Source organism: Chlorocebus sabaeus, chromosome 25, assembly GCF_047675955.1.
Source record: "Chlorocebus sabaeus isolate Y175 chromosome 25, mChlSab1.0.hap1, whole genome shotgun sequence".
NCBI lineage: Eukaryota > Metazoa > Chordata > Mammalia > Primates > Cercopithecidae > Chlorocebus > Chlorocebus sabaeus.
The window spans coordinates 54,001,650-54,016,108 of NC_132928.1; the positions used below are offsets into that span (position 1 = coordinate 54,001,650).

Consider the following 14,459-nt stretch of genomic DNA (forward strand, 5'->3'; position numbering starts at 1 on the left):
CACTTCCTGAGTCCCTATGTACAGACCTCAAGTAGTGGAAGGGTTGATTCAAGAGCTTTCTGGAATACTGGGCATGGTATGGATTTTCCTTGTGAAATTCCACCATGGTAGTTCACTACATAGTGGCTCCTGATTCTCTGGAGATAGCTGGGTGCCTAAGGAGATGCTCAGTTTGGTGGAGGAGAGCTTGGGGGCTGGAGTGCTAGGTAGAAAACAAAAATTCATGGGCTGGTTGGGCACGTGGTTCATGCCTGTAATCCCAGCACTTTGGGAGGCTGAGGCAGGTGGATCACCTGAGGTCAGGAGTTCAAGCCTGGCCTGGCCAAAATGGCGAAACTCCATCTCTACTAAAAATACCAAAATTAGCTTGGGGTGGTGGTGCATGCCTGTAATCTCAGCTAGTTGGGAGGCTGAGGCAGGAAAATAATAGCTTGAACCTGGGAGGCAGAGGTTGCAGTGAGCCGAGATTGTGCTGCACTGCAGCCTGGGTGACAGAATGAGTGAGACTCCATCAAAAAAAAAAAAAAAATCCAGGGGCCAATGATTACCAGTTTCCAAAGAGGAATGGTGACTGAGGGGTCTTGACATTAGAAGTAGATCAGAAGCCAAGGAACTAGTAACTGATCCAAAGAACAAGTAACTGATCTCAGTCCCAATATCATCTTCAACTACACATTTGGTTATTGTTATGAGCCAATCAGTAAGTATTTTCAGGCTATTTTCTGAGTATCAAGCACTTCAGCCACAAGGACTAAAGAAGAAATATAAAACTTAATCCAGAAATCAAGGAAATAGGGTTGGGATTCTGCCCTCAGTCGTCTTTGTTTTCTTTCCTATTGGTGGTCTCTATCCAGCAACTTTCATGTCCACATAAATGGGCTCCAGATGTAAATCACCAATCCAGGTCTGTAATCTGAGCTCCAGAAACATACTCCAGCCACTGCCAGGACAGCTCTATTATAATATATAGTTTCACTCTCCCAAAGCCTGACATATCCAAAATCAAATTCATCCATCAATCTCACTTCTCCACTCTTCCCAAACCCATCCATATTCCAAAGCTTCACATCTTTCTGTCTACAATGATCTTCTACTCTCCCTCTAATCAGTGTCTCACTATTCACTAAGACAACTCAGATCTCATGTTTTCTATTTATAAAATGTCTAGGTGCAATGGAGCAGTCTTCTGAACTTACATTCTTTAGGGTCCAGATGAATGGCCACTTCCCAGGTGAAGTCTCCCATCACCCCTCCTAGGAAAAAGGACTTTTCCTTCCTCTGGGCTCCCAGAGCAGTTAATCTGAAACTTCCTTTTAGCCCTTTCTACATTCATCTCCATTTCAAATGCAAGTCTCTAATGTCTCTGTACTTCTGAAATATTCCTACTTCCCAATACATTTAATAATTGTGCCTCCACCAGAAAAAAATCCTGCCATCCGAAATTCCCCCTTTTTTGAACTGACTAGTGCCTTTTTATGGATTTCTCATCTAATAGTAACAGATCATACTTCCAGCTTCCTGGTAGTTACTACATCCTCACTCGGTTATGTTAACGTCTATGTTATTGAAACACTCTATTAAATGGTGTGGGTACTTCTAAGTGATGAGAGAAGACATCATTGTGCTTCACAAAGGGTATGACTTTAGAGTCAAATAGATGTGCATTTGATTTGGGTTCTATACTTATTAGATGCCTGAACTTGAGCAAGCCACTTAACTTTTATGAGCCTCAGATTCCCCATTTGTCAGTGGAAGGGTAGCACTTACTTCAAAAGTTTCATACTGTGCTCTTTCCCTCCTCCACGAGTTTGCACAGGCCATGCCTTCAGCTTAATTCTCTCACCCACTTTTTGCTGGTAAGGCTTCTGATTCTTCAGGCCTCAACTTAGATGCTACATGCCTTAGGAATTCCCCCAGCCCTCAAAAACCAGGGCAGTTGTCTTTTCCATGTGCTCACTGCCCAAGGTCTTGGCACTTAGTCCTTGAATTGCAGTCATTTGTTTCTTGCTCCTTCTTTCCCTCTTTGAGGAACTGTTACCTCTGTTGAGGACAGGGACCATGATTTGTTAATTGTCACATACCATCTTTGTCCTACTTCATCCACTTTTGATCCAACAGAAAAAAAAAGTCAGAAAAAGTAAGCCACCTCAGCTAAGGAATTCATAATTCTGAAATTCTGAAGAAAATGTCAATTTCTCACTAAGTGCTTATTACCTGAATGCATTGCAACATTTCAGCTCTTCAAATTGCTGGCTCCATTCTTGCACTGTGTTAGGCACTGGGCAATAATTTGCTTTTGGTACAGAAATTGAGTGATGTGTCTTCTGAACTGATGTTAAAACCCAATAGTTTCCAATTTCATAAGATTTAAAGCCAGTTTTGTACATGTGAAACTACCCAAATCACCAAAAGAATTAATTTTCTTAGGAGATTCTCATCAGTAATAGCAATTTCCACAGTTTGTTTGGCACCCCTAGTGGTAAATATTTTATTTTAAAAACTCAGCCACATATAAATTTATTATAACAATCTAGGCACTTTGTCATAAATAAAAGCAATGATAACTATGGTGCTATCTTCTGTTTACTTCAAATGTCACTTCTGAAGTATATATTTATAGTACATGGTAATTCAAAGAGGAAGCTCCAGGGTCAGATAGATCAGGTTCCATTCCCATCCCTGACATTCACTAGCTGTGTGATCTTGGCAAAGTTATTTCATTCCTCTGTGACTCAGTTTCTTAGTCTATAGAATAGCAATAATAGCCTCTGCATTATAGAGTTATTGTATGGCTTAAATGAGCTAATACATGTAAGGGCTTATAACAGTGCCTAGCACCTGTTATAAACACTCTATAAATGTTAGCTATTGTTATTTGCCAGGGGTGAATCAAATATAAGAAGAGTGTTTGGATAAGATTACCTTTAAACTCCCTGCCGATCCTGAGGTTCTATGTCTCTATATCATTCCAATCCCTCAGCATTCCATTCAGTAGGGAGGGGGCAGCATTATCCACATTTTACAAACAGTAAAATTGAGCCATAGAGAAGCAAAATGTCCAGTAAGCAAGTGGCAGACTGAAACTAGGACTCAGGTTTTTAGATGTAAGTATTAGGACTCTTTCCGGGAGGCTGTGTGCCTGTACATTTAAAAGTGAATGTTAGATATCCCTTATGAGCCTGTGAAGCAGTGACCCCTTGATGTTCCTTCTCTGCCAAGGTTCTCCATAAATGTGCATCAAGGTCACTTCTGTCTCTGCCTCTGAGATGATCTCAGGCCATATCTTTTCGGATAGTTTTCTTGCTAGCTTTAAAAAAAGCTATATTGTGGAGTTGGATGAAGGGCCAGCTGCCTGCATTCTCTGCCTCTTTAGGCATTCCCATGCCTAGGTCGTGCTACGTATACACATACTTCACTTGGCTGCAGACCCTGACTTTTTGGAGGGTTTCTTCTGCTGAGTGAGGACCTCAAGCCACTTGAGAACCCCACAACTGACCTTATTCCAAAACATTCTATCCTAACCACTCGCCCATCCCATTCCACCCTGGATTTCTCCTACAATCATGGGCAAAGGATCTGCAAAAGCTTCCATCCTCCCCCTTTCTCTTCCTCTCTGGGTTGGTTAGAGGGAATCCTCTATCTTCTTCAGGACCCTGGCTATGCAGAGGCAGCCCCAAGAGTTGGGTGCGGGGAGTATTCCTGAGCCTGAATCTGGACTGTTTAAGAGGATTTAGGATGCTTTTCTTTTCTGTCCACTAGGGGGCTGCTTGTAGGGGGATGGAAAAAACGGAGGCTTAAAAAAAATCACGCTGCTGAAATTTCAGCAAGAGGGGAAAAGAGAGAGCGCGTGAGAGAGAGAGAGAGAGAGACAGCAAAGCAGTCCCAGGCTTCCTCCTCTCTTTCACGTCAGAGGCAGGAACCGACTGTGCTAAGGCTGTTGGCTCAACACGCAGAGGAGACAGGGGCAGACCCAGGGAGAGTGAGAGAAGGGGGTCCTCTCTGACCCAAGGAATTACCACTAGTGGAGTGAAGCCACCTGACTTTTTGATCTTATTTTGGTTACCTCCTCATTCTCCTTCCACCCGTAGCCCTGACAGCTTGGGTTTCATTTCTTTCGTGAAGCCTTGTCTCTTCCTCCTAGAAAAGGAGGAACGGAAGAGAAGGGAAAGAGGTGGGCTCTCTAGGTGAGCGCATCAGCTGGCTTCAACCTGAGCAGACAAGAATTTTCTTCCCAGGAAGCTCCTCTCGCTCCCCGGCCGCCCACCCCCAGCCTGGGTAAGTCCGGAGCACTCGCTCCTTTGATTTTCTCGCTAACGTGATTTCAGCACCAAGGAGAGCTATGAGATGCATTTTGGTTCCTGTGTGTCTGTGTGTTCCTGCAAGGCATTTGGCACTAAGGTTACATCTATTTCTCTGCGGCCAGTAGAGTCGGGTACTGCGTAGGGAAAAGAAAGGCGCAAAACTATGTTTACCGAATTAAAGGGGGATGTGGACTCTGGCCTTGCGGGTGTGTGTTTGTGTGTGTGTGTGTGTGTGTGTGTGTGTACTGTTGCATAAGACAGGTGAGGTCTGAGCTAAATTGCCGGTGGTTTCTGCGTGTCTCCATGTAGGGCTGTTCTTTTTGTCTGTAGATAAGCGAGAGGGTTTGGGGAATTAGTCGTACACCTTCTTTAACTCTCTCCCGACAAGCCATCCATGGTGGAAAAGAGTTGCAAAGGAAGCCTGGGGGGTTGGGAGTGGAGGTAGAGCTAAAAGTTATGCACCTCTGAAAGAGCTTTAGAGAGGTGGTTTGTAAAATGTCAGTTTCCTAGGATTCTCTGGGCTCTTGCTGTGGAGAGAGACCAACCTGACCTTTTACTTTCTCTCCTGGTGTGAACCCATGGCAAGTGGGCAGGTGCAACAGGTGAAGCTCAGGCTGGGGCGGCTTTGGGGGGCTGAGGTCCCTTCTGACTTTATGGTTGTAGGAAAGTGCTAGTGTCTTGAGCTTTGCAGAGATTGGCTGATGTGGGTTATATTACATTTGCAAGGAGGCAGGAGGTACCCTCCACTTTTCTGTCATCCTTGGCTATGGGTGGTTGGAAAGAGGACAAAATCTGTTCTGCCCTGTTTTCTGGGGCATCTGGTAGTGAAAAACAACTAAGAAGAAAGGTTTGTCTCTATATGTCTCGGGCAAGCAGAAACAAACTTAGACTTGTCCCAGACTCAGGAGGGCTTCAAGAAGTACTCTGTTCTCCTTCAGCACTGAGAGGCTCTGCAAACAGTAGCTCATTATTACTTCATTCTTCACTGCTACTACTTTTTGCAAGGTATTATTCTATCTCTCCTGCTTTCTGCCTCTCTGAAGTATGTTCAGTCAATTTCCTGCATCTGCTTTGGTATTGTCTTGGAGACAGTATATGCCTGCCCCTGCCCCATTCAGTCCTGGCCACGCCTACCTGGTTGAGTCATTCAACAAGTGGTGTTGCGGATTTCCTTCAATCGTTCAAGTCTCCATAGAGCCAGCATCCTACAGGGAACTTGAAAGACATGTGGCTTGTTGTAGGAGCAAGTTTTTCCTTGATTTGACCCCCTAACTATTTATGGTTCTGGTCACTTTCTTCAAGTGTGTTGAGACAGGGGAGATACATATGCAGGGTGGGGTGGTTTCACTCTTTCCAACCCCAAATGAACCCTGGAATGGTGATTCTTTGTCTTATTTTTAATTCAGCACTATGGGCCCCTTCTCCAAGACGAAGAAAATACTCTCCACCTCTGGCTGGGAGCCTTCCGGGTGAGAGACATAGTTCTGAGTGAAATGGCACCACTTTTCTTTTTTTACTTGGCATTGGATCCAGAAATCTTAGCATCTCCCTAGAATGGCAGGAAGTAGAATGCATCCAGGAAGAGAGTGAAGTCAGAGGTTGTAAGGGTAGGGAAGAAAGACTGAAATAGATAAATGCAGAGCATCAGAAACCAACACTGACTCATTCAATATTTTAACACTCCAAACCCTCCTGTCCTTGAAATCTTCCGGTTTGAACAAGTGAGTGGATGGATTTCTGCATGACACATTGATAAGGATTTTTTTAAAATTATGCCCTTGCAGTGGACCCTGTCCAAAACCACTGTTTATTACTGAAGTCACCATACTTAGTGGTCGTTATCTTATTAATGCCCTTAAATTCTCTGAAAAAAAAAGTGCTCAGTGACATTATTGGACCCATTTTAAAAATGGAGAGACAGATGCTTAAAGTGGGAGGCCAGAGGATAGCAAAAGCAGAAATAGAACTTCTAACCTGCTAATATTCCCTCACCTAGGAAATGCAGTAATGCTCATGTGCAGGAGAGAAGGAATGAATTGCTCCCCAATGGATAGACTTGCAGCCAGAGCCTTTTAGGGAACTCAGTGTGGAGCAATGGCCTCTCTCTAGTGAAGAATGAGAATCAATCAGAAGTCTCAAGGTGCTGGTGGCCTTTACTTCTCAGCTAATAAGATGGCCAAGAGTCAGGTAAAGAGCTCTCTGGGCTTACTGCAAAGAGACAACCCTGGGCTGGTGGCATCTAGGCTGAACTGATGTCATGCACCTGATTGCCACATCACCGTGCCCCAGAGATCCCAGCTGAAGCCACCCTATCTGGGGCATGTTGCCATAGATGTCTTGGCTTTGGGTGTTGGGTGACTGTTCTCTCTATGAACCTTTTCTGGGACCACCTTCACTGAGTCCTCTGTGGCTCTGAATGTGGCAAGGATGACTAAGGAGCAGGAGAGAACTGGGCTCTGACCACGTATAGAACCACTAGAAGAGGAGTGGGAAAGTGGATGCAAACTCACTTTACATATAATGCCACTTCTGCAGCATTCCTGGCTGTCACATCTGGCCAGTAATCTGGAGACAAAGTAAGTTCTCATGCCCAACCCCACTTCACTGTGCAGGGGCGACTGCTGGGCTGCCCCCCAGGACTGGGGAGATGAGGAGTGGTGGGGAAAGATGGAAGGAGGAGGTCAGCTGCTCTGCCCTATTCTCCATGGCCATAGATTGCCATCTTTTACCTGGAAAGGGCCACTATTACTTTTTTGTTATTGAAAAAAATGATGTGTAATTTGTATATAATAAAATGCGCTGATCTTAAGTATTCAGATTAAGTTTTGACAATTGTGTACACTTGAGTACCCCAAAAAAGATGCACAAAAGTTCTCTGTGCTTCTTTCCAATTTTTCCCTCTCCCAACCCCATCACTTTCTGACTTCTATCAACATACCTTACGCTGCTACATTTTGCAGTGGAAATGTATTGCTGAATGTATTACTTAATAGATGTGGTATGTAAACCCTAGACTTTCCAGAGAATACCTCAGAGTTCTGAGGCTATTGTTACTGGGTAAGTGGCAAAGATGTGGGAGGGGTACATTCTGCACCCCAGCCTTAAGGTCATGGTGTTAGAAAGCCAAGTGGTCATTTCAACCGTTTATAGAAACCAAAAATCAAATGTGAATAGAAACTGTAGAAGCTCCTGCAGGCAACTGCCTCAGAGCTGACCTGAGTTATTTGATGGAGTTCGTAGAGATGATTTTGAAATTTGTATTAAAAACTTAGAATTCGATATTCTAAGTTGGTGGCTGGTCATGAATCTTCCCATCTGGGCTCCGGGAGAGTGAGCTGAGGAAAGAGTATCTATGTGAGCTTAGTAAAGAAAGAAAGAGGAGAGTTCATTGTGATAGAGCTTATGCCATGAAATTCATCCCTATCCACAAAGGTCATGGTGGAGGAGGGTGCTGTTTCTGTTTATTTAAGAGTAAATTTAGAACCAGAAGCCACTTACAGAAACTCATGTACCAACATAGCTCTATCCAGGGATGTCTCCATTAACCCTGCTCCCATCCCTGGGTTGTGGGCTGGGTAAGGTATTACTCTTTTGCATTTTACCATTAAGAACTAATGGAGTTATCAGAAGGTTTAGTAACTTTGGTGAATGTGTGTTTGTGTGTGTGTGCATGTGTGGTATCAGCACACGTGTACAAACATATGTAACCAGTTTGGACATGTTGCCTGTCCAATTCTCTTCTACTCTGTCCCTCGTTTAAGGGCCACTGGATAAAGATGGGAAATTTTGTGCACCATTTGTACATAGGGTCTTCCACAAGGAAATCAGAGTTTCTGGATTAGAATCTTTAGTAGAGCTTAAAATGTGTCCAGGTAGGTCACAGACCTGTTTACATGTTCAGAGGGTGCTCATGTCCTCTGCCTCCCTCCATTTGGAGACCTTACTATAGCACCTTCTTCCAGGGTTTTGCCCCTTTCTGGGATCACCTGCCTTTGAGAATGCATTCAATGCATCCAGCCAGCTCTTTTAGGGGAAGGCTCCTGAATCATCTCTGCCAGCTGGGATCCCACAGAGTAAAATGTTGGTTGCTAAACCACCATGTCATGGAAAGTTAGAAGACAGCCAAAGTGAGGACTCCCTAATATGGAAATACAAAGTTGAATGATGTCCACAAGCCAATTCCAGCAGATGATTTGGCAGAAGTGCAGAGATATACTTTTGCCTCATTTTGATTATGGGCTATGCTAATAAAGATGAGATTTCCTACCTACTAGAGTTTCATCTTCTTAAGAGACAGTCCAGTGGGGAAGGTGGAATTGGAATGAGGTTGTTCAAAAACTATTTCCAATCACATGTAAGAACCACTGTATCTTTGCCTTGGAAACACGACTTTGAATTACAACTGTATTGGTACATTTTGAACACATCAAGCTAATAATATGCCAGTTGGCAAAGGGAATTCAAGCAACCTTGTTTTTGTTTTCTCTTTTCCTCCTTTTTAAACATATAGTTCAGTGACACTAAGTACATTTACATTGTATGCAACCATCATCACCATCATCCATTTTCAGAACTTTCTCATTTTTCCAAATGGAAACTCTGTACACATTAAATGCTAATTCTCCATTTCCTCCCCCCACAGCCCTTGGCAACTTCTACTTCCTATCTCTATGAACCTGACTATCCTAGGTACTACATGTAAGTGAAATCATACACTATTTGTCCTTTTGTAGCCAGCTCATTTTATTTAGCATAATGTCCTCAAGGTTCATCCATGTTATAGCATGTCGGAACTTCCTTCCTTTTTATAACTAAATAATATTCCACTGTGTGTATGTACCACATTTTGTTTATTCATCCATCCATCAATGGATGCTTGCATTGTTTCCTATTCCCCTCCTTTAATTCTTGCCAATTGCCTCTGCTTTACTCTCCAATCAAGTAAGAAAAGGAAACTTTCTTTTTTTTTTTTTTTTTTTTTTTTTGAGGTGGAGTCTCACTCTGTGGCCCAGGCTGGAGTGCAGTGGCCAGATCTCAGCTCACTGCAAGCTCCGTCTCCCGGATTTACGCCATTCTCCTGCCTCAGCCTCCTGAGTAGCTAGGACTACAGGCGCCCGCCACCTCGCCCGGCTAGTTTTTTGTATTTTTTAGTAGAGACGGGGTTTCACTGTGTTAGCCAGGATGGTCTTGATCTCCTGACCTCGTGATCCGCAAACTTTCTTGTTATGACACTCCCATGAGTTAAAATTGTTCCTTTTTGCTATGAAGTTCAAGCAGGTGGCTTCTTGGAGGCAAATGGAGGAGGATTCATTGGGCTGGTGCACATGAATGAATTGGATTTATCTTCTATATTCAGATTCTTATTGCTAATCAGTACAACAGCCAAAGCTTAAGTGAGCATGGAGGCTAAACTCTCATCTATTCTCCCCACTCAAGTGCCCCAATCTTATCCCAGAGAGGTACTAGCAGGCAGGAAGAAGTGCAGCCCTCGCCCCTGGGGAGCATGTCTCTGGGTTATGTATTACAAGGTGAGACTTCAAAATGGGGGAAGGAGTTCTGGGGTCAGGGACAAATGATCCAACAGACCCATTACAGTTTATTGAAGGGTTCCAGCCTGGTCTCCTAGGGACCCCTATCCTACAGCAGGGTACTGTGAAGGGCACCCCAACTTGGCTTCTATAATAACGTCTTATGCTCTGGCTATAAATGACTCAATAAAGGTTTATTACCAGGACCCAGGAGGAAGTTGTGATTACTTAAATCTGGATGTGTCCTCCTCAAACCACATGGTATGAGGAAAGACAAAGGGGGAAGCCTGGAACATTGGTCCTAGGACATTATCAACCCAAGATGGCTAACATTAGCAATATCTCTGGGCTGGAATTTGGTCTTTGACCCTAGTCCACCTAAAAATTCACATTCCTGGGCCCTGGCAGCTTGAGTCTTTCTATGGCTTAATGATAAGGCTAGCCAACACTTACTGGGTGCTTACTATAAATTTTGGCCAAGTGTTTGGCACAGAGAATGCCCTTAATAAATGTTTTCTGTCTTAATGAACATTTTAAATACTTTACATCATTTAGTGAGTAAAACTTCATGATATATACTGTTGTCCCCATTTTACAGGTGAGAAAACTGAGGCACAGTGATGCTAAATGACTTTCTTCTGGGTTGAACAGAACCAATAGAAAATCAGAAAGTTTTTATAAAGCCCTCACATTTTATAAAACCAAGCTCTTGAGGGGTTCAGAGAGGCTAACGTCCATGCCCAAGGCCACACAGCTAGTAGGTGGCAGGGCTGGTTTTCGATCAAATCTGTTTGGAACAGAGCCTACTTTGCTGTTGTTGTTGTTGTTATTTTTGTTTTTGTTTTGTTTTGTTTTTGAGACAGGATCTCACTCTGTCACCCAGGCTGGAGTGCAGTGGTATGATCATGGCTCACTGTAGCCTCCACCTCCTGGACTCAAGCCATCCTCCCACCTCAGCCCCCTGAGGAGCTGGGACTACAGGCATGCACCTACATGCCCAGCTAATTTTTTGATTTTTTTTTTTTTTTTTGTAGAGATGGGGATCTTTATATATTGCCCAGGCTGGTCTTGAATTCCTGGCTTTAAGTGATCCTCCCACCTTGGCCTCCCTCCCAAAGTGCTGGGATTATAAGCAGAAGCCACTGCACCTGGACAGAGCCTAAGTTCTTCCACTCTCTCTGCTGGTTGTATCTTAGTCATCCCTCCCCTGCTCTGGGCCACATGTACACAGAGCCCATGGGGCAAAGGCATCAAGAAGCAAGACCTGGGAGTTATTAACAGGAAACTGAACTTCGAATTCCTACGCGTCCCCTCCTTCCCTCATCCCCAAAAGCCTATAGAGATAATCACATCTTCTTTAAGTTACTTTTATGAGAATTAAATAGGGCATGAGTACAAAGTACCTGGTACAGTGTCTGGCATGGAACATGTCCCCTAGCCCAGATTGTGCCACCTGCTATTTAATATGGCCTGGGGACTGGGTGTGGCTCGGGGTACTTGGTATTTCAACAAGGTAGCAATTATCTGGGCTGACCTGGATTTTATATGCTCCTCAAGTGCTAATGGGTTGGGTTGGCCCTTGTTTTACATCACCTTGATTTTAGAAGCATATGTTGGCTATTTTTTCTCCTACTCTTTTAGCACCAAGAGCCAATCTGATATTTTTAAATACCTGAAAGGTGCCTCTTCCCAATTAATTACATTGAAATTGTACTAGACTGAAATTAATTTGAGCCTTAAGGAGGGTTTCTGAGCCCTATTCTGCAGTCAGCCAGACATCATGAACATTTGAGTTTCCTTTTTTCTACCTTCCCCTCCCTCCAGGTTCTTCTGCCATTATGAATTTTATTTATGAAACATTTTTCCTTCCTTTATAATTATGTTTTCCATAAGAAGAACATCTAACAGCCACCTCTTGGCTGGGCTAGAGTAATTGTTTGAATTTTTTGATGGTGTGCAATTTCAAAGGTTTGAGTTTATATAGATTACTTTGAATTTATCTCCACAAGTGCATCCGGAGAGAAGCTGCTGCCTGCTTCATGAAGTATTGTAAGGCCTGTAGCCACTGAGCACTGGCATTTGTGTGGATAGTCTGTTTATCTAAACGGATTTCTGTCAAACATATGCCATAATAAACCAGATTTTGCCAGCTTGTCCTGTGTAAGTACCTCCTGATGTTCCCTGTGAATTTATCAATACCAAGGTCAGCTGTGGTGCCTGGGTCCAGGGACAGGTGTGGAGAGAAGATCAGCTGACAGTCACAGTGCCCTCTCTCCCTCCTCACACTGGTCAGCTGTGAGCCAGGGGTGACAGGGCACAGGCAGACAGAGGAGAGGGCAGTGCCAGGGCTGGAGAGCTCATGTCTGTCCAGGTGCTGGGAGGAGAGATGGCCAGCTGGGCAGATGGACAGGGCCCTGAACACCAGATGAGAGCCCCGCAAGTGGTTATGTTGAAAAGGGCAGAGGCCAGAGCTGCCTATAAAGGGACTGTCTCCTCACGGTGACCCAGTCCGTGCCACAGAGAGATGGAACTTATAAAGCAAGCCATAAAGCCTCCCATTCAAAGCCGTATATATTTATAGAGATATAAATGAAGTTTAATGCCAGCGAAACTCACTATAAAAGCAAAAGACTTCATCTGTATCTATACTTCAGGTGCAGATCAATGCAGGGCTTCCTGCCTTTCTGCAAACTAGAGCTGTCTGTGAGCACGTGTGCCCACTCGCTCACACGCAGCCCAGCTGCCTTGCTCTGGAGCCAGCCATGGGATAGGAGGGACAGAGGTCTTTTGAGCATCTGCAAGTGAGGCGCCCAGCAACGATGCGCTCCCCTTTCCTGCAAGGGCTGTTTAAAAACAGGAAGAAGAAAGAGAAAAAGGGAAAAGCACTGCCAAAAACAAGCTGCTTCAAACAGTCAGGAGCCTGGCTTTAAATAAAACAATTTGAGGCAGGTAGGCTTTTCATCTACCTTGGAAGCTGCCAGGTTTCAGCTCCTCAGACCTCCAGATGGGATGTGACTGCAAAGCCCACCTGACCAGTTCCACTGTCTAAGTGTCTCCACTGACCTTGCATCCCCTGCTGCCCATGCTCACCAGGCAGAAACACTCAATGAAACTCTGACCAACAAGAGTTTGAATCTTGCCTCTGCCACTTACTGGCTGTGTAACTATGGGGAAATCCATTGACTTCTCTGAGCCCAGTTTCCTCACCCATGAAATGGGATAAATAGCTCCTACCTCTCAGAATTGCTGTGTCTCTTAAATGAGATGTCATTTTCTACAAAAAGACGTGTAACAGCCCTTAGCACATAGAGATTCTTCAATTAATAGAGTACTCACTTTGTGGGAATTCCAGACAGGAAGTGTATATTTCAAGGCTGGAGATCAGGGGCACAAGATTGCCCTCATATATGTCAGCATATGTTGACATATCTTCTCCCCATGGAGTGGAGGAGGCCCTATTTGGCCTGAGGTTGGCTGCGGGAATGAGACATTGCATTCTTGAGATAGGCAGTGGCCTTGAGTCCTCTTCCCTTCTCATGCTGTCCCCAGCTCTCCCTAGCTGCAAGGCCTCTGAGCTCAAGGGAAGGTTGGCTGACCAAATAAGATAGCTCTTATCTCCATGAAGTTTCCCCTGGTGGGGCCTGGCTATGTCCTCATTACTGACTCCCTCACAAGGCAAGAAGCAGCAGTGTAGCCCACCGGGGCGTGGTTTCCCTGGGAAGTGTGTCTTGGCTAACTAGGGATGCCCTTCCATACTGGACCCTCGAGAGGCCAACAAATCATGCCAAGGCTTGAATTTCGTTGTGGGCCACCCTTCATCCAGGAGCGGGGCCAGGTGAGATGTTCTTGAGGGGAGGAAAGCATGCTGTTGATCTGCACCCTGATCTGTTCCAAGTGGGGTGTGGAGAGGAGACCACTATCAGTCAGTCTCTCATTAAAAATGGTTTGAGGCACCGTGCCTGAGTTATGAAAATGCAAGGCAAGAGTGTGCCATGCCCTCCCCTCTACCCCTACCCCTTTTTTTCATTTGTGTTTTATCAGCTTAATTTAGTGAGAATGAGAAACACAGGCAGCCATTCTTGGAGACTGGGAGGGAAAGGGACGAAAGTCCCGAGAGGGCCTGGGGTGACTTCTCCCACCATATCTTCACTCTGACCCAACAGAGCCCTCCCAAGCAGCATCCTTCTTTGTGACTGAAGGCCCAGGAGATGGTGAGAAGTGCAGAGACCTGTCTCTCTCTCTGCACTCACCCTGTTCCACTGTTTTCACTATTTCCTGTGGGCCTCTGGCAACCACACCTGACATTCACTAACTCTGTGACAGTGGGAAATCTGGGAAGGGACCCAGCTCCCACTACTTGAAATGTTTTGACCTTTTCATTTTAAGTTCTTAAGGTCAAATATTGCTAAAGAGATTATTTTCCAGTGGCAAAAGCCTACAAGAGAGGAAAAATAGCATTTTTACTTCTAACGTTTTGCATCTCACTCCAGAGCCAGGCTCAGCAACTGGCCTAACCAGGGCCTGCCAGTGATGAAGGAGGAACTGTGGCAAATGGTTACCTGAGCTCTGATTTGGGGATATTTAGGATCTCCTGGGTCCAGAAATCACCAGCTGGGTCCCCAAATAGCTC

The 14,459-nt window shown here is 44.7% G+C and overlaps 1 protein-coding gene across 1 annotated transcript in view; it reads left to right on the top strand.

The window, feature by feature from the left end:
- Window positions 1-3,678: 3,678 nt before the first annotated feature.
- The window catches only part of TNR (tenascin R), a 425,309-nt gene continuing 414,528 nt past the window's right edge, over window positions 3,679-14,459 (top strand). Inside the window, exon 1 of the mRNA XM_007989404.3 lies at window positions 3,679-4,275. The gene's annotated coding sequence lies outside the window, so the exon portion shown is untranslated. The remainder of the gene's footprint in view (window positions 4,276-14,459) is intronic.